The sequence below is a fragment of the Orcinus orca genome, chromosome 7 (genome assembly GCF_937001465.1).
Source record: "Orcinus orca chromosome 7, mOrcOrc1.1, whole genome shotgun sequence".
Lineage (NCBI taxonomy): Eukaryota > Metazoa > Chordata > Mammalia > Artiodactyla > Delphinidae > Orcinus > Orcinus orca.
In genome coordinates, this window is record NC_064565.1 from 95,967,301 (window position 1) to 95,993,601 (window position 26,301).

The 26,301-nt window shown below is 34.6% G+C and overlaps 1 pseudogene; it reads left to right on the forward strand.

The window, feature by feature from the left end:
• LOC117201830 (NAD-dependent protein deacetylase sirtuin-7-like) overlaps nucleotides 1–26,301 on the forward strand; it is a 75,389-nt pseudogene that overhangs the window by 22,901 nt on the left and 26,187 nt on the right.

Sequence of the window (26,301 nt, forward strand, 5' to 3'; positions counted from 1 at the left end):
TCAAGTGTAAATTCTGTATAAATAGAAGTGGTGGATAGGAAAATAATCCAGTCCATCCCTCTAATTGTCTCAGTCAGCACAGACATCAAGAACTGTCAGCACGAGGGAGGGAATGCACACATGCCCAACCAAGCCTATTATTGTATTCAGTATTCAAATAGTTCAAACTACAGAATATTATTTTCAACATAAGACCAAAGAAAAATCAATGTTGATTGTACAGCTTATCTAATTGTGAAAACAGCATTTGTTTATTTTTCATTGTCTCCTTGGTAAAGTAAGCAAATAGTTTTTTTTGTATTTTATCACTTTTCACTAGTAGGATAATTTTGTCTAAAAATATGCCTCTCTTCTAATTCCTTAGCTTAATGAATGATACCTCCTTCCAATCAATTGTCCAAGACAAAGACTTGAAGGAATCCTTTCCTTCCTTCACCAAGTGGACCACTATCTCCCTAATATCTCTGAAACTAATCCACTTTTGTTAGGCCCATTGTTACTAGGTTATTAGTTCAGACGATCATTTTTTTTTTTTTTTGGTATGCGGGCCTCTCACGGTTGTGGCCTCTCCCCTTGCGGAGCACAGGCTCCGGACGCGCAGGCTCAGCGGCCATGGCTCACGGGCCCAGCCACTCCGCAGCATGTGGGATCTTCCCGGACTGGGGCACGAACCCGTGTCCCCTGCATCAGCAGGCGGACTCTCAACCACTGCGCCACCAGGGAAGCTCCAGACCATCATTATTTTAACTACAATTACAGTCGACTCCTAACTGATCTCCTTGGCTTTAACCCTTCTTGTTGCTAATCTCTTCTTCATATGTTCACCAGAACAACAGTGTTAAAATGCAAGTCTTGATGTCATTTCCCTGCAAAAACACACCCATGAAATCTCACTGATCTCAGGGAACATGTCATACTTCTTGTCATGGCACATCAGGTCCTTCATGATCTGGTCCCAGGCTTACATTTGTAGTCTTAATACTCACCCCTGATACTACTGTCTTGGAACATCAGTGTAGGAGAAAACAACACACCAGGACTATATCACTGTTTGCTCATATGATATAAATGATGCTCCTAATGATGACGTTGCATGATCAATGAATCTTGGTGAATTGTGGTCAATATAGTATTTTTGAAGAGGCAGGAAGGAAGAATGCACCTTTCTAACATGATTAGACCCAATATTGTCATTTAAGAGTATCAATTATCCAGAAAATTAAGTATTATCTGGTGACTTTTATATAGATGAGATCTGTTTGCAAACATGCACATAGAGAAACACTTTTCAAAGAGCAGGCAGTTGGGGGATGTTAGCTCTATCTCAAATGTCTCTGCGTCTTTGCACAAATCATTTTTCACTGGGCCTTGAGTTTCTCATATGTGAAATACATGGAGGAAATGCATATCTATCTTTAAAATTCAAAGTCCATGTGGTAGTTTAAACAATATATCCACAAGTTATTTAACATTTCTGCCTTTAAGAGGTATAGCTCGATTTCCCTCCATTTAAATGTGGGTTGGACTTAGTGACTCATTTTAAATGAACAGAATATGGTAGAAACGATGATATGTTACCTCTGTGGTTAGAATGCAAAAGGTTTGAGGCATCAGGCTCCCATTTTGGACGCTCTTGCACTCTCTGTCTCTCTCTCATGCTTTCTTTTTTCTCAGGTAGCCTATGGAGATGTCCAAATAATGAGAAAAATAGATCTCCAGCCAACAGCTGACAAGAAACTGATGCCTGTGAACAATGTGAGTGAGCTTGGAGGTGACCACAGCCCCAGCCAAGAGCTTGACTGCCACCTCCACAGAGACACTGAGTTAGACTGACTGCTAAACCACTCTCCTAATCTCTCAATCTGTGAGATAACACGTGTTTGCTTTTTTAAAGTGCTAAATCTTGGGGTAACTTTTTATGCAAAATACATAACTCACACAGATCTGAATCCCATATATTATGTAATTCTATAACATTATCTTTCAAGTACTTCCTTATTCTTGAGCCTTACACTCTTCTCAATATCTAAAATGGCAAACTAATTGCTACCGTAGATTTACTTCTTAACTAAAATTACTGAGGTTAGAAAACACATGTATATTTGCACAACATAGATTTACACATGCATTACTTATACTCTTAAAAGGATTAGAGTTAATATATTTTCAATGAAAAGGAACTCATCTAAATGCCAGCCGAGTTGCATAATGTGGACCCCATGCTGTGGGATTTGCTGCTTTCCCAAGTTGTGTATGACAGGCTAGTTACAATTACATCAATGAATTGTTTTCTATCATCCTCACCGGTGCTTTAATGAAAGGTTGCACAATTAAAGAAAAGATCACTGCATAAGGAAGGCAGGGCAACCAGGTTAAACAAGTAGATGGAATTAAAATCATTTTACTAGCACTATTTTCCAACCCAGTAATTGCTGGAACTACTCTGAAATGCTGTGTACATCCATATTCAATATGGGCCATACTCAGAGCCAAATTTCCAAACTTATCATTAAAAATGGAACAGAGGTCTTCCCTGGTGGTCCAGTGGTTAGGATGCCGTGCTTCTACTGCAGGAGACACGGGTTCGATTCCTAGTCCAGGAACTAAGATACCACAGAACGTGCCCATCAATCAAGCAATCAAGAAACAGTTAGCTAATATAATTTAAATTATTCTATCAAACTGGCAAACTGAAAATTTACTAAATAATGGAAAGGCATTATTTTTAGGGTTACTCTATGTCCAAAGCTTTAACTCAGATTCTTTCCTTTAACACAGGCTTCCAATAACAAATCCATGTTAGGTCCAACTGCATTGTCTTCATAGTTCTCCATTTCTCCTCTTTTCAGTAATCATCCTTTTATCTAGCTGAACCTCTACCCTGGATTTTAGCACCTCCCTTTCCTCAGCAGGGTGGATAATTCTTATACACTTTGGGTTCAACTTATTCAAATGAGCCACGGACCAGTTAGTGTCACGCCAAGCATAATGAGCACTGGGCTGGTAGCTTAAGGCTCATCTGCATACTTTCACAAACCTGTGTGATAGCTATAAGCCCAGGGAGGGGGGCGCTGGGGAAGACGGAGGTGGCCAACTCTTATTCAAAATTAATAATAATCAAAAACATTGATTTATAATCAAGTGGCTCATAATTGTGCCCTCTTTTTATTCCCTAGTAAAGAAGTGAGACTTTTTATCCACATGAGTCCCCTACAGTCAAATGAAACATGTTTTTAAATCTGTATTTATCACACACAGAAAGTATTATAAATGTACAGGGATGTGAACAAAAAACTGAAAGATAAAATAATTTTTCTGTGCCACTTTAGTGTTAAAGTTCACAATTTTGTTACATTATAATCATGGTGTGGTTACACGTCATCATTCTGTATCTTCCTCTTAAGGGAAAAGAGATGTGCATCAAATCCCAAATTCTACTGGAAATTCATGGGTCTAGGCCTAAGGATTTTTCTTTCTTCAGAGAATTAGAGAGACTTTTCATGGATTTTCTTAATCGAAAGTTACTCAAGGGCTTCCCTGGTGGTGCAGTGGTTGAGAGTCCACCTGCCGATGCAGGGACACGGGTTCGTGCCCTGGTCCGGGAAGATCCCACATGCCGCGGACCGGCTAGGCCCGTGAGCCATGGTCGCTGAGCCTGCGCGTCCGGAGCCTGTGCTCCGCAACGGCAGAGGCCACAACCGTGAGAGGCCCGTGTACCGCAAAAAAAAAAAAAAAAAAGTGACTCAAATATTTTCTACTGAAGCCTAAGACCTTCTGACATCCTGCTGACTTCTTCTTAACTGATACCTCGACCTTTATGAGACATCACCACAAACTTAGCTCTAACTTGGATTCGGTTGGGGAGGAAGAAGCACTTGATTTGAAAAACAATTGCCACTAGGTGTATATTTGAAAATACAAACTCAAAAGACAGGTAACAAAATTCCAAAGAGGCACTGAAAATGCTTACAAAGCCGAGAGTGAAATAAAATTGAAAAGAGGAAAAACGCATTACAGAAAAAGTAATATTTAATGTCCTATAATTATTCATATATATGTCACATCCAGAAGATTGTAACACCAGAGTTTTAGCATTAAAAGATTGAATACTGCTTAAAATAAAAACCAAAATAATAACTAAAAACGTCTTTAATCTTCATCTGCTATATAATCAAGATCACATTGAAATATATCTTTAGAATCTCCTTCATTCACCTATCTTTATATTTATTATTCACTGAGTATAAAAGGATAGTTTTGATGATATTTTATTTATTAATACTTCTCCATGAAAAATCTTTGTACTAAAATAATTAACTTTACCGGAAATTACTACCACACTTATCTGCCTGAATTTTCAGTTATCTTTGCTTCTAAATAGGAGTAGCCACCTTGTGAAATACCATCAGGATAATTCCTCTATAACCATAATGCCTCCTTTTCTCCCACAGTTTGATGTAAATATGAATGATAAAAGAATTAAAACTAGGAAAATGTTCTGCCAAATTCTAAACTATTTTTTATGAGGAGTTGTGTCTGTAATTGAGCATTTCTACCTCTATGGTTTCATATTGGTAAAAATCTACAGTTCTTAGAGGATCACCTTCTTAATCTTTTTGTTTTATCTATGGATAAAGGAAAAACATACACATCTTTAGATAAGAAGGAAAAACCTTATATATTTAAAGTAAATTTTGAATGAAAAAACAAAAGAAGTGCTTATTTTTAATCCAGCCATAGTGCTCTATGGCCATTTATATGGCCATAAATGATTTAGAAATGCATAACAGATGAATAAAATCACCACTAAACCTTAACACTGAATAACCAGTGCAATCTAGTGGTAAAAATATTCTATTATGAATTAGACCTAGTTCTCACAGTAACTAATATATGACTTAAGATTTTCTCATTAGTTTATGCTTCCATTTTCCATCATTGCATAAATAACAATACTAAATGTTGGTGAAAATACAGAGCTACTAGTTTTGTTTGTGGGAATGTGATATGGTACAATCAGTTTGGAAGATAAAAGTCTAGCGATTTCATATAAAATTCAAACATTACATCTACTCTATGACCCAACAATTCTACTCCTAGGTATCTACCAAGAAAATGAAAACCTATGTTCATAAAAAGACTATAAAGTATACTTATAGCAGTTTACTCAAAATAACACAGCTTTTCATCAAAAGGAAAAATCAATAAATGAAATAGTGCATTCATATAATAGAATACTACTCTGCAATGAAAAAGAGCAATTAACTCATACATGCAGCAACATGAATAATTTTTAAAAACATTATCCTGAACAGAAGCCTTACACAAGAGAATATAGTGTATTATTTGAATTCAAATGAAATTCTAGAAGATGCAAAACTAATTTGTGGTGGAAGGAAATAAGGACAGTGCTTATCTCTGGAGGTAGGAGGTGGGATACACTGGAAAGGGTCACGAGGGAATGTTTCAGAGTAATGGTAATGTTTGTATCTTGAAAGAGGTTTGCATTTCACAGCTGTATGTGTCTGATAAAATACAATGAGTGTATACTTAAGATTTATACAATTCATTGCATATAAATTTTACTGAAAATTTTAAAAATAATGTAAACAAATACTAAGCTACATTAAAAGTATATATTCTAATGTGTTTAGATAGAGGTGTCTTGATTTCTGCAATTCATTTTGAAATGTAATGGACAGAAACATGATAACACAAGTATACTAAAATGTTAATGCTAAAATCTAGGTTGGGGCTATATTTCAAACTTGCTCTGTTTGATAATGTTCATAATAAAATGTTAGGAAAAATAGCAATGTCACTTCTCTTCTAATCATATAACACATTAAGGAAATGATACTTTTTTAAACTACAGTTAAAACATTTTTATGGTAACAACAACACAATAACTCTCTTTGGTATTTCCCTTGGTTTCTCCAAATATGTGTTTCCTTGCCATAGCATTTGAGGGCAGGGATGCCAAAACTTTTTACTGACATCAGCATTCTTCTGTAAACAATTTGCAAAACAGGCTATAATTCAGTTTATCTCCTTCTGCTGGAATCTCAGAACAAGAATCTCTCATCTGCGAGAAAGAACTAAAACCAATTTTATGGAATGTTTTCTGCTTTACTTCCTCTTTTCCTACAAATTTAACATCAGCATGCTGAGAAATAAATTTAGGCTTCATATATACTAGTATATGCTGTACATATACTAATATTTCATGTTAATTCTCTTTCTCTCTTAGTTACTCCACCACCCCATAACTATGTTTTCCAGTTTATATGACAATCAAAGAAAAAAGGATAAATGATATAAAGGCACTATTCATTAAAAAAGAGAAAAGCTAAACCAGACATCGTTTTCCACTAATTTACTTGGTAATTGCTGCAAAGCCTAGAGTCTTTTGCTGGTATTTCTAAAGAAGTCTGGAATTCAACTCGATCTACTACATGGATAAGATACTGAATATTATTTTTAAAAATCTTAAAACAAGCGATGAAAATTTTCACTCAGAATTTTTCTGATCAGTCTACAATAAACTGATGATGGCCCAACGAATAATAGTTTCAACTGAGTTATATGGGCTAATATAATTTGACGTGGTTCATAAAAAAAATCCACAGAATCAGCATCTTGCCTATTTTTTCACTGGATTTCTACCATTAAAAGACAGTCATAAAAAGATACATTGTGCTTTTATAGAACATGTGGCTCTCCAGCTTAGTATTAATGCCATATTTTTAGGAAAAATATTTTGTATATGATAAACTGAACAATTTTTATATCAAATAGACTAACATTAGACATGCACCAAGGGTAAAAGCTGGATGTACATAGAGATGCACTGCCCAATACAGCAGACACTAGCCACATGTAACTACTGAGTATTTGGCACATGGTTTGTCTGACTTGATATGCATTGTTAAGTGTAAAATACACACTGAATTTTGAAGCTATAATACGTAAAACAAACAAAAAAATCTCATTAATTACTTTGTATATTGAAGTGATACTATTTGGGGTATATTAATTAAATAAAGTAGGTTATTGAATTATTTTCACCTCTGTATTATTTTTTTTTAATATGCCTACTGTAAAATTTGAAATTATTTGTGACTAAGATTTCTCATGAAAATGCTGATGTAGAGGTGTGGCACTTGGCAGAAATAATTTTATATTTAGGTATGAGGCAATATCTTGATATTGAAATAGTGTACAAGGAAAAAAAGAGGGGAGAGAAATAAGATGTGATGCAACATGAGTCACTGAAGCACCAAAAATATTGTCCTGGACCCATATTTATCAATATTTAATTTTATATGTAGTTTTGAGCCTTGTTTCCTAATTCTTAGAAAATAAGAGTTTTTCTCTTAGAGAAAAAACAGTCAAAATCAATCAATCCTATCAATTGCCTTATTTAAAGCTTTTATCCATCCATCAGACGGGTCTGATACAATTATTCTTCCTGTTTTTGTTTTTTAGTTAAATAATTCTTCCATTATACTGACCAATTGGAGGAATGATTACAACGGTTTTATGTCTATTGCTGATCTCTTCTAATTACTTTAAAGAAGAATAAAACTTACAGATTTTAACTTCAATTTTATTTTATTTTTAAATTTAATTTTATTTATTTTTTTATACAGCAGGTTCTTATTAATTATTTATTTTATACATATTGTTGTGTATATGTCAATCTTACTCACCCAATTCATCCCACCACCACCTCCCGGGCACTTTCTCACCTGTGCTGTCCATACGTTTGTTCTCTACATCTGTGTCTCTATTTCTGCCTTGCAGACTAGTTCATTGGTATTATTTTTCTAGATTTCACATATATGCATTAATATACAACATTTGTTTTTCTCTTTCTGACTTACTTCACTCTGTATGACAGTCTCTAGGTCCATCCACGTCTCTACAAATGACCCAATTTCATTCCTTTTTATGGCTGAGTAATATTCCATTGTATATATGTAGCACATCTTCTTTATCCATTCGTCTGTCAACGGGCATTCAGGTTGCTTCCATGACCTGGTTATTGTAAATAGTGCTGCAATGAACATTGGGGTGCATGTGTCATTTTGAATTATAGTTTTCTCTGTGTATATGCCCAGTAGTGGGATTGCTGGGTCATATGGTAATTCTATTTTTACTTTTTTAAGGAACCTCCATACTGTCCTATAGTGGCTGTATCAATTTACATTCCCACCAACAGGGCAAGAAGGTTCCCTTTTCTTCACACCCTGTCCAGCATTTGTTGTTTGTAGATTTTCTGATGATGCCCATTCTAACTGGTGTGAGGTGATACCTCATTGTAGTTTTAATTTGCATTTCTCTAATACTTAGTGATGCTGAGCAGCTTTTCACATGCCTCTTGGCCATCTGTATGTCTTCTTTGGAGAAATATCTATTTAGGTCTTCTGCCCATTTTTTGATTGCATTGTTTGTTTTTTAATATTGAGCTGCATGAGCTGTTTATATATTTTGGAGATTAATACTTTGTCCTTTGATTCATTTGCAAATATTTTCCCCCATTCTAAGGGTTGTCTTTTCATCTTATTTATGGTTTCCTTTGCTGTGCAAAAGCTTTTAAGTTTCATTAGGTCTCATTTGTTTATTTTTGGTTTTATTTCCATTTTTCTAGGAGGTGGGTCAAAAGAGATCTTGCTGTGATTTATGGCAAAGGGTGTTCTTCCTATGTTTTCCTCTAAGAGTTTTATAGTGTCCAGTCTTATATTTAGGTCTTTAATCCATTTTGAGTTTATGTTTGTGTATGGTGTTAGGGAGTGTTCTAGTGTCATTCTTTTATGTGTATCTGTCCATTTTTCCCAGCACCACATATTGCAGAGACGATCTTTTCTCCATTGACTATCCTTGCCTCCTTTGTCATAGTTTAGTTGACCATAAGTCCGTGGGTTTACCTCTGGGATTTCTATTCCAGCCACTGACCCATTGATCTATATTGATCTATATTTCTGTTTTTGTGCCAGTACCATACTGTCTTGATTACTGTAGTTTTGTAGTATAGTCTGAAGTCAGGGAGTCTGATTCCTCCAGCTCCGTTTTTTTCCCTCAAGATTGCTTTGGCTCTTCGGGGTCTTCTGTGTCTGCATACAAATTTGAAGATTTTTTGTTCTAGTTCTGTGAAAAATGCCATTGGTAGTTTGATACGGATTGCATTGAATTTGTAGATTGCTTTGGGTAGTATACTCATTTTCACAATGTTGATTCTTCCGATCCAAGAACATGGTATATCTCTCCATCTGTTTGTGTCATCTTTGATTTCTTTCATTGCTGTCTTATAGTTTTCTGAGTACAGGTCTTTAACCTCATTAGGTAGGTTTATTCCTAGGTATTTTATTCTTTTTGTTGCAGTAGTGAATGGGATTGTTTCCTTCATTTCTCCTTCTGATCTTTTGTTGTTAGTGTATAGAAATGCAAGAGATTGCTGTGCATAAATTTCGTATCCTGCAACTTTACCAAATTCATTGATTAGCTCTAGTAGTTTTCTGGTAGCATCTTTAGGATTCTCTATGTATAGTATCATGTCATCTGAAAACAATGACAGCTTTACTTCTTCTTTTCTGATTTGGATTCCTTTTGTTTATTTTTCTTCTCTGATTGCCATGGCTAGGATTTACAAAGCTATGTTGAATAACAGCGGTGAGATCGACATCCTTGTCTTGGTCCTGACCTGAGAGGAAATGCTTTCAGTATTCACCATTGAGAATGATGTTTGCTGTGGGTTTGTCATATACGGCCTTTATTATGTTGAGGTAGGTTCTCTTTATGCCCACTTTCTGGAGACTTTTTATCATTAATGCATGTTGACTTTTGTCAGAAGTTTTTTCTGCATCTATTGAGGTGATCATATGGTTTTTATTCTTCAATTTGTTAATATGGTATATCACATTGATTAATTTGTGTATATTGAAAAATCCTTGCATCCCTGGGATAAATCCCACTTGATCATGGTGTATGATGCTTTTAATGTGTTGTTGGATTCTGTTTGCTAGTATTTTGTTGAGGATTTTTTCATCTATATTCATCAGTGATATTGGTCTGTAAGTTTCTTTTCTTGTAGTATCTTTGTTTGCTTTTGGTATCAGGGTGATGGTGGCCTTGTAAAATGAGTTGGGGACTGTTCCTTCCTCTGCAATTTTTTGTAAGAGTTTGAGAAGGATGGGTGTTACCTCTCCTCTAAATATTTGATAAAATTCACCTGTGAAGGCATCTGGTCTTGGACTTTTGTTTGTTGGAAGATTTTCAATTTCAATTTCATTACTTGCGATAGGTCTGTTCATATTTTCTATTTCTTCCTGGTTCAGTCTTGGAAGGCCATACCTTTCTAAGAATTTATCCATTTCTTCCATTTTATTGGCATAGAGTTGCTTCTGGTAGTCTCTTAGGATGTTTTGTGTTTCTGCAGTGTCTGTTGTAACTTCTCCTTTTTCATTTCTAATTTTATTGACTTGAGTCCTCTCCCTCTTTTTCTTCAGGAGTCTGGCTAATAGTTTATCAATTTTGTTTATCTTCTCAAAGAACCAGCTTCTAATTTTACTTATCTTTGCTATTGTTTTCTTTGTTTCTATTTCATTTATTTCCACTCTGATGTTTATTATTTCTTTCCTTCTATTAATTTTGGGTTTTGCTTATTCTTTTCTCTAGTTCCTTTAGGTGTAAGGTTAGATTGGTTGAGATTGTTCTTGTTTCTTGAAGTAGGATTGTATTGCTATAGACTTCCCTCTTAGAACTGGTTTTGCTGCATCCCATAGGTTTAGGATTGTCGTGTTTTCATTGTCATTTGTCTCTAGGTATCTTTTGATTTTCTCTTTTATTTCTTCAGTGATCTCTTGGTTATTTAGTAACAAATTGTTTAGCCTCCATGTGTTTGTGTATTTTCGTATTTCTCCCCTGTAAATAACTTCTAACCTCATAACGTTGTGGTCAGAAAAGATACTAGATATGATTTCAATTTTCTTAAACTTACCAAGGTTTGATTTGTGACCCAAAATGTGATCTAACCTGGAGAATGTTCTGTGCGCACTTGAGAAGAAAGTGTAATCCGCTACTTTCAGATAGAATGTCCTATAAATATCAGTTAAATCTGTCTGGTCTATTGTGTCATTTAAAGCTTGTCTTTCCTTATTAATTTTCTGTCTGGATGATCTGTCCATTGGTGTAAGTGAGATGTTAAAGTCCCCCGCTATTATTGTGTTACTGTGGATTTCCTCTTTTATAGTTGTTAACCTTTGCTTTATTATTGAGGTGTGCCTATGTTGGGTACATATATATTTATAATTGTTATATCTTCTTCTTGGATTGATCCCTTGCTCATTATGTAGTGTCCTTCCTTGTCTCTTGTAACATTCTTTATTTTAAAGTCTATTTTATCTGATATGAGTACAGCTACTCCAGCTTTCTTTTGATTTCCATTTGCATGGAATATCTTTTGCCCTCCCCTCACTTTCAGTCTGTATGTGTCCCTAGGTCTGAGGTATGTCTCTTGTAGACAGCATATAAATGGGTCTTGTTTTTGTATCCATTTAGCGAGCCTCTGTCTTTTGGTCAGAGCACTTAATCCATTCACATTTAAGGTAATTATCAACATGTATGTTCTTATTACCATTTTCTCAATTGTTTTGGGTTTGTTTTTGTAGGTCCTTTTCTCCTCTTGTGTTTCCCACTTAGAGAATTTCCTTTAGCATTTGTTGTAGAGCTGGTTTGGTGGTGCTGAATTCTCTTAGCTTTTGCTTGTCTGTAAAGCTTTTGATTTCTCCATCGAGTCTGAATGAGATCCTTGCTGGGTAATCTTGGTTGTAGCTTCTTCCCTTTCATCACTTTAAGTATATCATGCCACTCCCTTCTGGCTTGTAGAGTTTGTGCTGAGAAATCAGCCATTAATCTTATGGGAGTTCCCTTGTATGTCATTTGTCATTTTTCCCTTGTTGCTTTCAATAATTTTTCTCTGTCTTTAGTTTTTGTCAGTTTGATTACTATGTGTCTTGGCATGTTTCTTCTTGGGTTTATCCTGCCTGGGACTCTCTGTGCTTCCTGGACTTGGGTGGCTATTTCCTTTCCCATGTTAAGGAAGTTTTCACCTATAATCTCCTCAAATATTTTCTCGTGTCCTTTCTCCCTCTCTTCTCCTCCTGGAACCCCTACAATGCAACTGTTGTTGCGTTTAATGTTGAACCAGAGGTCATTAGGCTGTCTTCATTTCTTTTCATTCTTTTTTCTTTATTCTGTTCAATGGCAGTGAATTCCACCATTCTGTCTTCCAGGTCACTTATCCGTTCTGATTCAGTTATTCTGCTATTGATTCCTTCTAGTGTATTTTTCATTTCAGTTATTGTATTGTTCATCTCTGTTTGTTTGTTCTTTAATTCTTCTAGGTGTTCTTTAATTCTTCTAGGTCTTTGTTAAACATTTCTTGCATCTTCTCGATCTTTGCCTCCATTCTTTTTCTGAGGTGTTGGATCATCTTCACTATCATTATTCTGAATACTTTTGCTGGAAGGTGCCTATCTCCACTTCATTTAGTTGTTTTTCTGAGGTTTTATCTTGTTCCTTCATCTGGTACATAGCCTTCTGCCTTTTCATTTTGTCTATCTTTGTATTAATGTGGTTTTCTTTCCACAGGCTGCAGAATTGTAGTTCTTGCTTCTGCTGTCTGCCCTCTGGTGGATGAGGCTATGTAAGGAGCTTGTGCAAGCTTCCTGATAGGAGGGGCTGGTGGTGGGTAGAGCTGGGTGTTGCTCTGGTGGGCAGAGCTCAGTAAAACTTTAATCTGCTTGTCTGCTGATGGGTGGGGCTGGGTCCCCTCCCTGTTGGTTGTTTGGCCTGAGGCAACCTAGCCCTGGAGACTACCCGGCTCTTTAGTGGAGCTAATGGTGGACTCTGGGAGGGTTCGTGCCAAGGAGTATTTCCCAGAACTTCTGCTGCCCATGCCCTTGTCCCCATGGTATTCCACAGCCACCACCAGCTCTGCAGGAGACACTAGCAGGTAGGTCTGGTTCAGTCTCCTATGGGGTCATGGCTCCTTCCCTTGGGTCCTGATGCACACTACTTTGTGTGTGCCCTCCAAGAGTGGAGTCTCTGTTTCCCCCATCCTGTTGAAATCCTGCAGTCAAATCCCACTAGCCTTCAAATTCTGATTCTCTGGGAATTCCTCCTCCCGTTGCCAGACCCCCAGGTTAGGAAGCCTAATGTGAGGCTCAGGACCTTCACTCCAGTGGATAGACTTCAGTGGTATAAGTGTTCTCCAGTTTGTGAATCACCCACCCAGCAGTTATGGAATTGATTTTATTGTGATTGCACCCCTCCTACCATCTCACTATCACTGAAAGCCAAATACAATCCCAACCAACACACAGGGACGAATTAAATCCTCAATTATTTTGACCCAATTTTTGTTGATAACACTTTAATTTCTGCTTCAAGTATGAACAATGTTTGCAAAATCAGAATTATTTTACAACTATATATATATATTTTTTTTTAACATAAATCTGTTATTTCCATACTTGTCTACATAGTTCTTATTTATACTTTGGGAAGTTGCTCTCTGATAAGATCACTCTCTCACCTTCTTAGCTTCAGAATCTGTTCAGTGGAGCGCACAATTTAATTTGGTTCAATATTAACTGAGCCACTCTGTTAGGCACTAAATTAACCATGTTAAAGAACATAGTCTCAGTCTCTGCCCTTTGGCATCTTATAGATCAAATCAGATCATTCACTCCTTGATATTAAGCTCAAAGCTATGTTATAAGGAATCTTACTTTAGCATTCTGAAAATTCTTGAGGACATTCTTCTTATCACTACAGAAGTAGATGAGAGTATATCAAACTAATGTGTTTGGAAATGTGGCTGGTTGACTGTTGGTAAAAAGAATACAATGATATTCTATTTGTTTGATACTTCACATTTGCAAAACACTTCCACAAAGATTGTCTCATTTTTCTTTGAAATATCCACTGTTGGAACAACTTGGTGAAAATCAAATCTTTAAGATTAATTCTCCCTAAGCAGCAGCCACTTAGTGTGTTTCGTTTTCTATAAATGAAATTCTCCATTCTCAAAATCCTGAGGAATGCACTGGAATCATTTTAGGCTTGACTCTTTCAAGAATAAAGGAAAAATATTCTTTCTTTTCATAGATTTAAATAAGTTTAGTATGTAGTATGTCATATGAAATGCACATCAATTTGTTTTTATTAGGATTGTTCTTCTGGCACTGCATCTCTTTTTCCTCAATGATTCTTACGCATGCACTAGGCAGTGTTGGACACACATGCATGCATTCACCCTTTAAACAGACAGTTTCTAATGGAAGGCACCATGCTAAGAACTGTGGGAGAGAAAGACATGTCATAATTTCAGATTCTTTATGGTCTTAAAATACGGTAGGAAAAATTAGGTGTGTAGGCAAATTAGGATACAAGTAACATATGGAGGGATAATAAATTCAATACCGGAAGGAAAGCAGAGAAACTAACTTCTACTGGGCTTATCAGAGAAGGCTTATACTACAATCACGTGAGCCAGGTTTGAAAGGATGGCTAGAATTTCAAGAAACAGAGAGTGAAGAAGATATTACCTTCCAGTAAAAGAAAACTGCAAAGCATAAAAATGATAAAGTGAACCCATTCTGTTAATGAGGCATACAGCCAAAGTAGAGAATTTTTGTGAAGAATGGTAGAGTTGAGGCTAGAATTACTGTAAGCCAACTCAAACGTCAAACTAGATTTTGTATTTTAGTCAAATGGAAGTAACTAAAGGTTTTAGATGTCAAATTCAGTCATATTCGTGAAAAAAAATATATATAATTGCACCTATTATAAGATAGGTAAAAGATTGAAAACTTGGTAATACTCACATGATAAAGATGTGAGGGAACAGGTACACTTATTAAGGCTTAGAGAATATGTAATTCACTACACCTATTTTGAAGGGAAATTGATCAGTAACTATAAGATTTTAAATTCGTATATCCTTTTACTCAACATTTCCAATTTTTGGAATTTATTCTATAGAAGTACTGACCTGGATATATAACGTTATATGCAAAAAAATTATTTTGACAAAGATGTAATTAGCAAAAAGAAGGGAAATCTTGCCTACTCATCAATAGATAATTCAACTAATAAATCCAATTAATAAATTTTGGTACATCCATAAAATAATATTAAGATACTTTAAAAATAGGTCTTAATTAGTAATACACAAGGTCAAGGTATATTATTATATGGAAAAGGCCAGTTGCAGAATTGTATGGACCCACTTGTCAAAAATGTAAAAAGAAACACAAAATACTTCTCTCTATACATGTATAAGTATATATATATGCATATTAATATTTATTTCCTTAAAAGACACTTAAGCTCTTATTATATGTCAAATATTCTGTATGCTAGTGAAACTACAGAAAACAAAACAGACCAATCCCTGTTCATACAATTTGTATTCTAGACAAGAAAGCAAATAAACTAGATAATTACAATTTAGAATCAATCATGATGACAGAGACTAAGATAGGAAGAAAATGAGTAATATGTTAAATAAGGTGTACAGATAGGTTACTCTGAAAAAGTAACATTTAACAGAGACTAGAATGAAGTAAACCTGGAGCTAGGAGAATATCTTTGGGTAGATTATCCCAAACTCAGCCAACAGCAGTGGCAAAGGCTCTGAGTCACTATCCAGGAACAAAGAGAAGGTTAGTGTGAAGGGACTGTAAACCAGGGCAAAGGTGGTAGAAAATCACAGTCCCTTAGTTCCAAAAATGTATACCGATTGTGGCTATAGTTGCCTAAAACAATAGAAAATATTGTGTATGTAACAATGGCTGCTGTGTAACGGAGGCTTCCATTAAATGCACATACACAGAAGTATCTTGCTTTATCGTCATGAAATGAATCTATAAACCACTTGACCTCTAGTAGAGTTGATTTTTTTGACTGACCTGAAGGCAAGTCATAAGCAGAGTTTCAGAGTTTTCCTGGTCTGGTTGAAAGGAGGTGGGAGGTGGCCGAGAGAGAAAACAATGCCCTTTACGCATAGACAAGCCCGTTTGAAATCTCTTCCAGATACCCAAAGAGATAAAAGAAAAGGACTACAAAGTATTGAGCCAGTACAGTGAAGGTTAAATACGAGCTCCTACTGCCATGATTTATCCACTGAAACAGCTGGGAAACTTCCGAAGTAGTTCATATATCACAGGAGTAGAGGCAGTGAGTCTGACTGTATAAACACACCTCAGGGCTGCTACTGTTCCCATTAACTGTCTGTCTCAGTAAAGGTCTGCCATTAGACAGATTCCTGCTGTAGCTGAACTAACAGAAAACTGCAGGTACAGATAAAAATTAGAGGGAGACCTGTGTGTCAAGAACACTCACGAGAAATTTTTCAGAGGAAAGGAGGAAGAGGAGTTATACGATTTGACTACTTTAAAACTTGACACTTTTGGATTTTCATACTGTCTACTCAATATTTTGCTGTTTAATGAAGTAGCTATGTCTTTAGTCAATTATGGAAGATGTTTGTTGTAAGTGTATACAGTCTCTAATTTTTATAATATATCTGATCAGTGTTTTGAGAACTTTTCTCAAATTCTCTTACAAACAATAGTCATGAGGACTAACACATACAAATTAAGATAGATAGATAGATAGATGATAGATAGATAGATAGATAGATAGATATAAATATTTTAGAACAGGGTCAAACTTCCAAGGACCAACTGTATATGAAACAGGGCACATTTCTGCTAGTTATAGTTGAAAACTTCCCTAATATGGGACAGGAAAGAGTCAATCAAGTCCAGGAAGTGCAGAGTCCCATACAGGATAAATCCAAGGAGAAACATGCCAAGACCCATATTAATCAAACTAACAAAAATTACATACAAAGAAAAAATATTAAAAGTAACAAGGGAAAAGCAACCAATAACATACAAGGGAATCCCCATAAGGTTAACAGCTGATCTTTCAGCAGAAACTCTTTGCAAAGGGACTATTCTGTCTTCTAAAGCAATGTTTTCCCCTGAGTCCTTTCCAAATACTCTCCTGAATATACTTTTCTTCACAAGCAGCACCACTTGGGAAGTGTCCTCAGGGATTAGGCATCCCATTCCCAGGGGAGAAAAAGGTAAAGATGCCTGTGTGTCATAGGAATAAGGATATTAATATATAATTTCTGCTTAATTGAATTATGCTACTTGCTTAATAACTTTAAATCAAAGTTATTCACTAAGAACATCTTTTTTTTCATTTATTTTATACTTTACATTTTTAGCATCTATATATCTACAGTTCTTCCATTAACAACATTTTCTTTCAAAAACATATATATGATAATGTAAAATATATGTGCTCATATATTTCATATATATGCAATAAAGTATTAAAAGAACTTATTTCATGAGGATTACAATCTTTTTTGTTGTTGTTCTAGGTTACCAAAATATCACAGTAAAATCATTAAAAAAAAATAAAAAGGATGACTTGAATAAAACTTTTTTATCACACTTTTAGTTAAATATCTTTTGTTTTCAAATACAGATTTTGATTTCCTAAAAAGCTCATCATATGAATAAAAATATACTGTTTGATACCTATAATAAGCTTTCTCATAAATCCATATTATCATCTACTTATTTCTCTTCCTGGATAGAAGGCAATGTGTGTGTATTTTGTTTTTCTTTATTACTTAAGTTACTCACTCTCATGGATAAGCTAAACTGACAGCCCAGATGTTTTACAGAATTCAGCCTCCTTGCACTTTCTACAACAAGATATTGTTAACCACCAATTTCTTTCCCATTTTGTCTGTTTCTGGTATCCATTCTGTATTTGTTAGGAGGGGGCACCTAATTCTCTGGCCCTGTTTTTCCACATGGAGGGCTCTGGGCAACAGTTAAATTGTTGTCCCCTACCTAGCAAGGGTGGGATAATTTATTGATGAGGAGTTTGGAAGGAAAAAAGTAAGAAAATTCAGCTCGGCCTCTTCTGTTTTTCTGGAAAGGGCCTTTCTTCAGCATTTTAAGTTTTTCCACGCAGTATTTGAATTTTAATTCTGAAAGAAGAGGCCTGATCTTTTGATGGAGAAATGAGACTAATTCTGGGGTAAAGTGTTAGGAAGCCATTTTGTCCACACATTAAATCTAGTAATAATTTTTATCTTTATCCTGAGTACATGTTTCAGTTGCTTCCAAACTTGGGTGGGAAAAAGGAATAAACAGGCCCTCCAAATTTCCATCTCCTATTTAAATAATTTTAAAGTTCTCCTGTTGACTAAGGATAAATTACAAAATCCTTAGCATGGCATACAAAGACCTTCATAATTTGGTACAAATATACCTTTTTCTAGGTTCATCTCTTGCCATTCCACTCAAATCATCCAAAATTACAGTTAAATCAAACCTGTCTAAAATTTCTAAAAACAAGTTATCTTTCTCTCTCTTTTTTTTTTTGTCTGTATGACTTTGCATTTGCTGTTTCTGTACCAGCAATGTTAGTCCCTTTTTCTCTGGACGACTCTTACTCTTTCTTCAAGATCCAGTGTAAATATCACCATATTGTGCATAGAGCCTTCCCCTTATGTCACAGACAGAATTATTCACTTTCTCGATTTCAATCCTAGAAACGATGTTCTTTCATGTTTATGTTAAGTTATCACCAGCAGTTAGGATAGTGCTTGGCAGATAAGTAGGCAATAAATGTCGAATGAATGAAGTTCACTTTATTCCACTGATGAGATGCAACACCTTAAATTTAATGAAGATATTCATAAGTATCATGGTTAATATGACTAATAGTTCATTTGTAAAAATCACATAACGTGCTCAAATTTTCATATTTGTATTGTCAGTCTACTTGCAACCACCATGTAAAAACTGTAGGCTTTTTTGGTAAGATGAAAATTTTATAGTAGGAACCTCTAATAAAACATTAATTACAATATCCATAAGAAATCCCTATGATGTTTTCATGAAAAAAAATTATAATACCTTTTTTCCCAACTTTCTTTCTTTCAAATTTCCTACTGGTTCTGCCTATCACACTGTAACTCTGCTAAGAACTATGGATCAAACTAAAATAATTAAATCAAAAGTTGCAATGCTGAATCAAGATTCACTTAGCAAATTTAATACAAGGATAATGATTTTGAAATAATCTGAACTTTCACAGTGTATGGCAGGTTTCTTTGTATTTACCCAATGCTATTTGAATGCCAAATTTAGGTAATGAATCATATGAAGATATATCAGCCATCCTCTACTCCCATTTACCTTAATATAAGATGATGTCAAAGTTTCACTCTGATTTTTAAAAACTGTTTACAAAGCTTATCAATCATCTGGACTTCACAATACACCAGCTGTTCATTTATTCACTCTTTTATTCATTCCAAATGTGCCATACACTGTGCTAGGTACTAGAGATACAGTGGTAAGCAAATCAAGTACTCTCAGACTTACAATCTAGAAGGATGGACATATATTAATCACCCTAAAGAATGCTTGTCTCATAAGAAAATTATTCTATGAATATGTTTAACAACAACAACAACATATAAAAAATACCAACTTTGCTCCATAAATTTAAAAGAGAGGGTCCTTAAGGATAAAATGCTTAAGCTAATATCTAAAGAATGAAAAAAAATTTAAAAAGGCAGAGCATTCATGTACTGGGACAGAGGTTGTACATGGAAGAGTGTTCCAAACAGAGGAAATAGTATGCAAACACTCTGGCTTGAAAAGAGAATGACAGAATCCAGAAGAAGGATAAAAGGAGTAAAGATGATAGATAAAGCTTGGAGACATGGGGGTTGGGGTATGTTACTGTAACATCCTGGTGCTTATAGACTATGTAAGGATTTGGTCTTACCTTAAAAACAATGGTAAGCCATTGAAGGTTTTGAAGCAGTGGTAGGGAATATGATAAAATAATATGTGCATTTTGAAAAGACCACTCTAACTCATATTGGAGGAGGATTTGGGTTTGGTGGAAAACTAGTTAAGAGGTAAGTATTCCAGTCAAGAGATCACATTAGTAAGATGATAATGTTCTAAGGTGAGAGCCACAGAAAAGGAAGGATGTGGAGGGACTCATAAGATCCACAGAATGCAAAATGGACAAGACTAGGTGATAGGTTGAATATTAGGGGCATCAGAGTGGGAGATGTCAATCAAAACTAGTAGGTTTCTGGTTTCAGTGACCTTTATAATTTACTTCCCTCTCTTAAAATGTGTATGTATAAGAGGTAGGTATTAACTATCATATGACCCAGAGTTCTACTTCTGGGTATATATCCAAAGGAAACAAAATTACTATCTGCACCACCATGTTCATAGTAGCATTATTTACAATAGCCAAGACATAGAAACAACCTAAGGGTCTATCAATGGATGAATGAATTAAAAAAATGTGGAATATATACAATGGAATATTATTGAGCCATAAAAAAGAATGAAATCTTGCCATTTGTGACAACATGGATGGACATCGCAGGTATTATAATTTAAGAAAATAACTCAGACAGAAAAAGACAAATATTGTACGATTTTACTTATATGTGTTATCTTAAAACAAACAAACAAACTCATAGAAACAGAACAGATTGGTGGTTGCCAGAGAAGGGGAATGGGAGGTGAGGAAAATGGCTGAAGGTGGTCAAAGGTACAAAATTCCAATTAGAAGATAAATAAACTCTGGGGATGTACAGTATGGTGACTATAGTTAACAATAATGTATTGTATATTTGAAAGTTGCAAAAAGATTAACCTTAAAAGTTTTCATCACAAGAAAAAAGTTGTAACTGTGCGGTGATGGAGGTTAATTAAATTTATTGCCCTTATAATTTCACAACATATATGTATATCTAATCATGTTTTACATCTTACACTAATATACTGTTATACCTCAGTTATATCGTAGTAAAACTGGAGAAAATAAAAGAGGTAGATACTGAAAACCCTGAACTCAAATATTCCCGCATTATGTGAATGAAAACAAAATGTATGCCATGAAATTCATCTTAGTGATAGTTTAACACTCTAGTATGGTAAAATGACTACTGAACTTTAACCTTTCACTATGGTCACTATTTATGTATAGTTATTGATAATCAAAGCTTTGAAGATAAAAGCAGGTGCTTTACGTTGTTTTGTGTTGGAACCCTTCTTCCCTTCTTCAAAACAAGTCAATAATTTTAAAGAAACCTATAAGCAATTCTTTCAATTAGGACACATTATACTCTAGATAATGGTATTGTAAACTAAACCTGATTTTTCCATAGAAACCCTAATATAAGAGAGAATTAGGTTTCTGAACCAAGATTTGACTCTCACCTTTTTGCAGAAATGATCAGAAATACCACAATTCATTAAATATAAAAGTAATAATGCATCCTTTTTAGTATAGTATTTCTTAAATTACATTCAGACTAATGAAAAGTTAACTAAAATCATATTATATTTGGTAAGACCTAGAATCATTAGTCTATAGTATAAAAGTTCTGACATCATTTGAAACAAATAAATCTAAAAATAGGAAAATCTTAGAGTTGTGAAATGCAGAAAACCTGCTTTACCATTGCTGAAGAAATTTTGGAGGAGTTATAGGGCTACTTGACTTTTTGAAGAGTAATTTTTTTGTTATTTTATTTTCTCATTTAAAAAATCCCTGTGGCATATACAATGCAATACAACAAACATTAAGAGCTCTTTTTTGTTTTGTTTTTTACACAACGTGCTAAGCATTGAGGGTGGTCCAAAAAACAAAGCAAAAGAGTTAAGAGTAGGCTATAGTTCTTATGTTTAAGAACATTATATTCTAAAATTAGTAAAAGAGAAAAAAATAAGGACAGGCTAAATGGACACGGTAGACAAATTCTAGGAGAAAGGAATAACAAAGAAGTATATTAACATAGAAGTGGAAAAGATTACCATGGGTTGATGGGATTGGGAATTAGGGATCAAGTTGCTGGCCCTTGGGCTGCATTTGTGCCTAGATTCATTTCCTCAAAAGTGAATGATGACATGTTAATTCACAAGCTGCCGTTTACAAGTGCTAGTATGGATGTAAGTGTGAATTATTTCAAGTCAAGTTGCCATAAATCAAAGATGATAGATATTTGAGCTAGAAAACTCCTCTCCATGGAAAATGCACCAATTACAAACAAACATTCTGATGAAATATTTCATTAGGTTGATCCAGTTGCATTACAGAGAGTGGTCTCCTAAATCTACACACATTTCTTAAAATATTTATTTTTCATGAGATTGAGAAAACTCTTCTTAAAGTGATGTTAATGTCATAAATGTGATGAGAAAGCAAATTACAGGTAATAAGAAATAAATCTCAGTGAATGGCACCTAGAAAATGGGCCCATTGGGATAAAAATTATTTTATGTATATTCTTATAAAAATTATATCTGAAGAATTGTAGTATAAAGCCATGTAGCTCCCTTTGAGAGGGAATGGTGGTCATAATTGCCAGGGCACACCAAAAGAACTGGTCTTACTGAGCAAAAATTTCCTGTTAGGTACTGAAATGTAACTTCTCCCTGTGATATAATGGACCAATAATTGAAGCATATAATATATCCTCATGGGCTACACTGCTGTTTTATTTATTCTTGCCCAACTGTGAAGATAAACTCCACTAAATACATGTGATATCCTGTCAATTCAAGATAAGCATATTTTTCCTTGGACAGATGGCTGGTGAATGAAACACCTGGATCACCTCAGGGCCGCAAAATTATAATCATAGTGGATACATGATCTCAGAAACAAGTCCACTTAGACTGAAAACATTCTACTCAAGATTATGCAGGGGCAATAGTCACTCTCCCTTTTCAGCTCAGATGTAAGCTACCATCTCATTTGCTTTTAAAACCATTATATTCCACGTGACAGTTTATATTCATAGATCATCCCATCACAGATTTCCGACTCTCTGCTAAAATCCTATTAACCAGTAACAAAACATTATGCTGTATATATTTTCACTGCGACATTCTTAAAACACAGGATGAACTCCTATCCTCCTATCCTAGAACATTTTCTCTAACTTTACCAATTCTTTAACTCACAATTGGCACAATTCTGATTTATCATTTTCTAACAGCACATTATTCATTTAGAAATGTGTATTTCTAATTACAACATCTTCTGCCTCGTTTGAAAATTCAACTGAATATTTTCTAAGATTTTTTTGTACATACTCCTAGGGGCATTTACTGTATGTTTGCTGACAAGTTTTTACGGCCATCAGAATAATCACCCCCACTATAGCTGCACTCCCTCTAATAACTTCATTATACTACCTACTAACGTGTATTAAGTGTGTTAACTTTATGATATATATTGTCATAGGTGCTTCACATATAATAAATCATTTAATTCTCACAATAGCCCTATGAAAGCAGTACTGTTATTTCAATTCTACAGATTACACTGAGATCCAGAGTAGTTAACAAACTTGCCCAAAGTCATGCAGCCACAAGGTACTAGAGTCAGAATTGGAATCCAGGGAGTTTTTCTCCAGATCATCTGTTTTTGACCACACTTCTAGACTGCTCCCTGATAACATGACATGATTTATGATAAAGTTTAAAACTTGGTTTTATATAAATTTGCCTTTCTGTTTTTCAAATGTTAGCTCTGTCCACATCACATAGCTGCCACATATATATTCTTTTCTGTCAGGCTGGTGATAGATATTAAATATGATATATATTATATATATATATATATTTCTGAGAGGTTAATACATGATACACAAAACTAAATAATATACAGTATTATGCCAAATGCAGACCTCTTTATCAGTTACTCTTGAAAATCTGTAAATAATTTATTTTACTGAAATCATACTGACTCTGAATAATAACATGTACTGTTACTACTAATAATACACACATGGTTACCACCCAGAATTTCAACTTATACTACACAGTTCTACCTTCATTCAGCAGAAATTTGCTTTTGTTCCAACATGCAGCAGTTATGTTTCATGACTGACAGTGATCTCATAATGAAAAACAAGTCACAATTAATAAAAATCAAAACTAATACCTGCTAGATTAATTTAATGATTTAATGAGCTAGGAGAGAGTTTTATGAAAAGACCTATAAAAGCAAGAGACTCAATTTCTAATTAGAATCAACATCCATGAGTCTTAAGCCTCCTCAGGGTAAGGAGAGACCTATTCAGCTCTTCTTCACATTTCCCTCTACCTGTAAAGGGGCATTTATTTTCAAACAAAATCATAGTTAATGCATCTGTCCCTCTACAAATTGGGTTACAAATATTTTTTATCAGATAACTAATATGCTGTGAGAAACACTATCAGTACAAGATCAGCGATTATTTATGTGGTATCCTTACCATATTTTAATGTCTGGCCTATAATTATAGATTGATGTTGAATATTAAATTCACTTAATAACTAAAACAGTCCTTAAATGAACAGATATATTGTAATAATGATAATGGTTAACATTCCCCAAATACTCACTACATGCTAGGAATATTCTAAATCCCTAATACTTATTATCTCATTTAATTCACATAATAGCACCATGAAATGAATACTATTATTGTTCCCATTTTAATGCTGAGGAAGTAAGTACAGAGAAGTTAAATAACTTGTCCAAAGTCATACACTAATTGCTGGGGTCGATATCTGAACACAAGCGATGTCACTCCAAAGCTTTCATCCTTGGCCACTTTTCTAGACTACTTTTTGATTGATTCTATTTATAAAAGTTTAGTTTATTTCCAATTCTGCACTATTACAAATAACGTTATAATGAGCATGCTGGTACCCTCACTTTTTTGAACTTGTCCTATCATTTTCTTTGGATAAACTTCATAAAGGTTTAAATGCTGGAAGAAAGAGCATGCACATTCATCTTTGTCAGGCTTGTAGGTGAAAAGTGCTGCTTTCTACTGCTGTTTTAAATTGTATTTTGTATTAGAGAGGTTGGGCATATTTTATTTAAGTGGTGTGCTAGAGCTCGCTTCCACAGGTTTTGAGTTTCTCTTCCCAACTCCACCTTAAATGACATCAAGGTGGTAGCTTGATATTGATCATGGATAAAAGTGTTTACACCTTGGAAATCAGCATGTGATAGAAACCAGGTTTGTTTGCTTTGGTTTGGTTTTGGAGAGCCTCTTAAAAGCCCACCTCCGTGTATACCTCTGTGTATAATAGCCATTTGTGTTCTTGTTTTGAATAGACTATTCATAATCTTTATCTAGGTAAAAGTCTGCTGTGTTTGTTCGTTTCTTATTGACTTGGAAAATGAATGTTCCTACCTAGTAAATTATTAAAAGGGGAAAAAGTTTTGTTATTAACAGTGATGACCATTATTTGAAAGCTTGGCCACACAACTTAGCCATTTGTTCAAAAATGATACAGACAAAATGTAAGGTAAAAAACAATATCAGTTTCAATTTAGAATCTGCTACAGAGTTCAAATAGATTATTAGACATATGTTAAAATGATAGTTTAGGCTTGACTAAAATTGTTTTATAACAAAAGCATATGCACAATATATGCCTTTTAGAAGTACTATAGTATAGAAGGTAGTAAGGAAACCCTAAAGTTCTGCTATAGCATAGACACCTGAGGTTGGAATAAGAAAAAAGAAGTAAAACATTTGACTCAATTTATTTTTTAGTTCTTCCTTTAAACACACTCATATTCAAGATATGAAAGGCAAAGGATTATAATTTTATTGTCATAACACTTTAAACTCCACTAGGATTATGACTTAATGCTAATGTTGCAATATTAGAAATAGTGGATTGAGTTACTGACAGTCTGGATAACTTGCTATGTAACTTTTAACTAGCAGGTAACATCATAGTTATTGGTTTTATAACGAATAATATTCTTGAAGATGTATATATCTAGCAAAAACTAGTTTGGTTATAAAATCAAAGATGAGATATGACTAAATTAGGTGACATAAACCATATTGGATTTGGTAGTTCTATTTTTAGTTTGTTAAGGAACCTTCATACTGTTCTCCACAGTGGCTGTATCAATTTACATTTCCACCAACAGTGTAAGAGTGTTCCCTTTTCTCCACACCCTCTCCAGCATTTATTGTTTGTAGATTTTTTGATGATGGCCATTCTGACTGGTGTGAGGTGATACCTCATTGTAGTTCTGATTTGCATTTCTCCAATAATTAGTGATGTTGAGCATCCTTTCATGTGCTTCTTGGCCATCTGTATGTCTTCTATGGAGAAATGTCTATTTCGG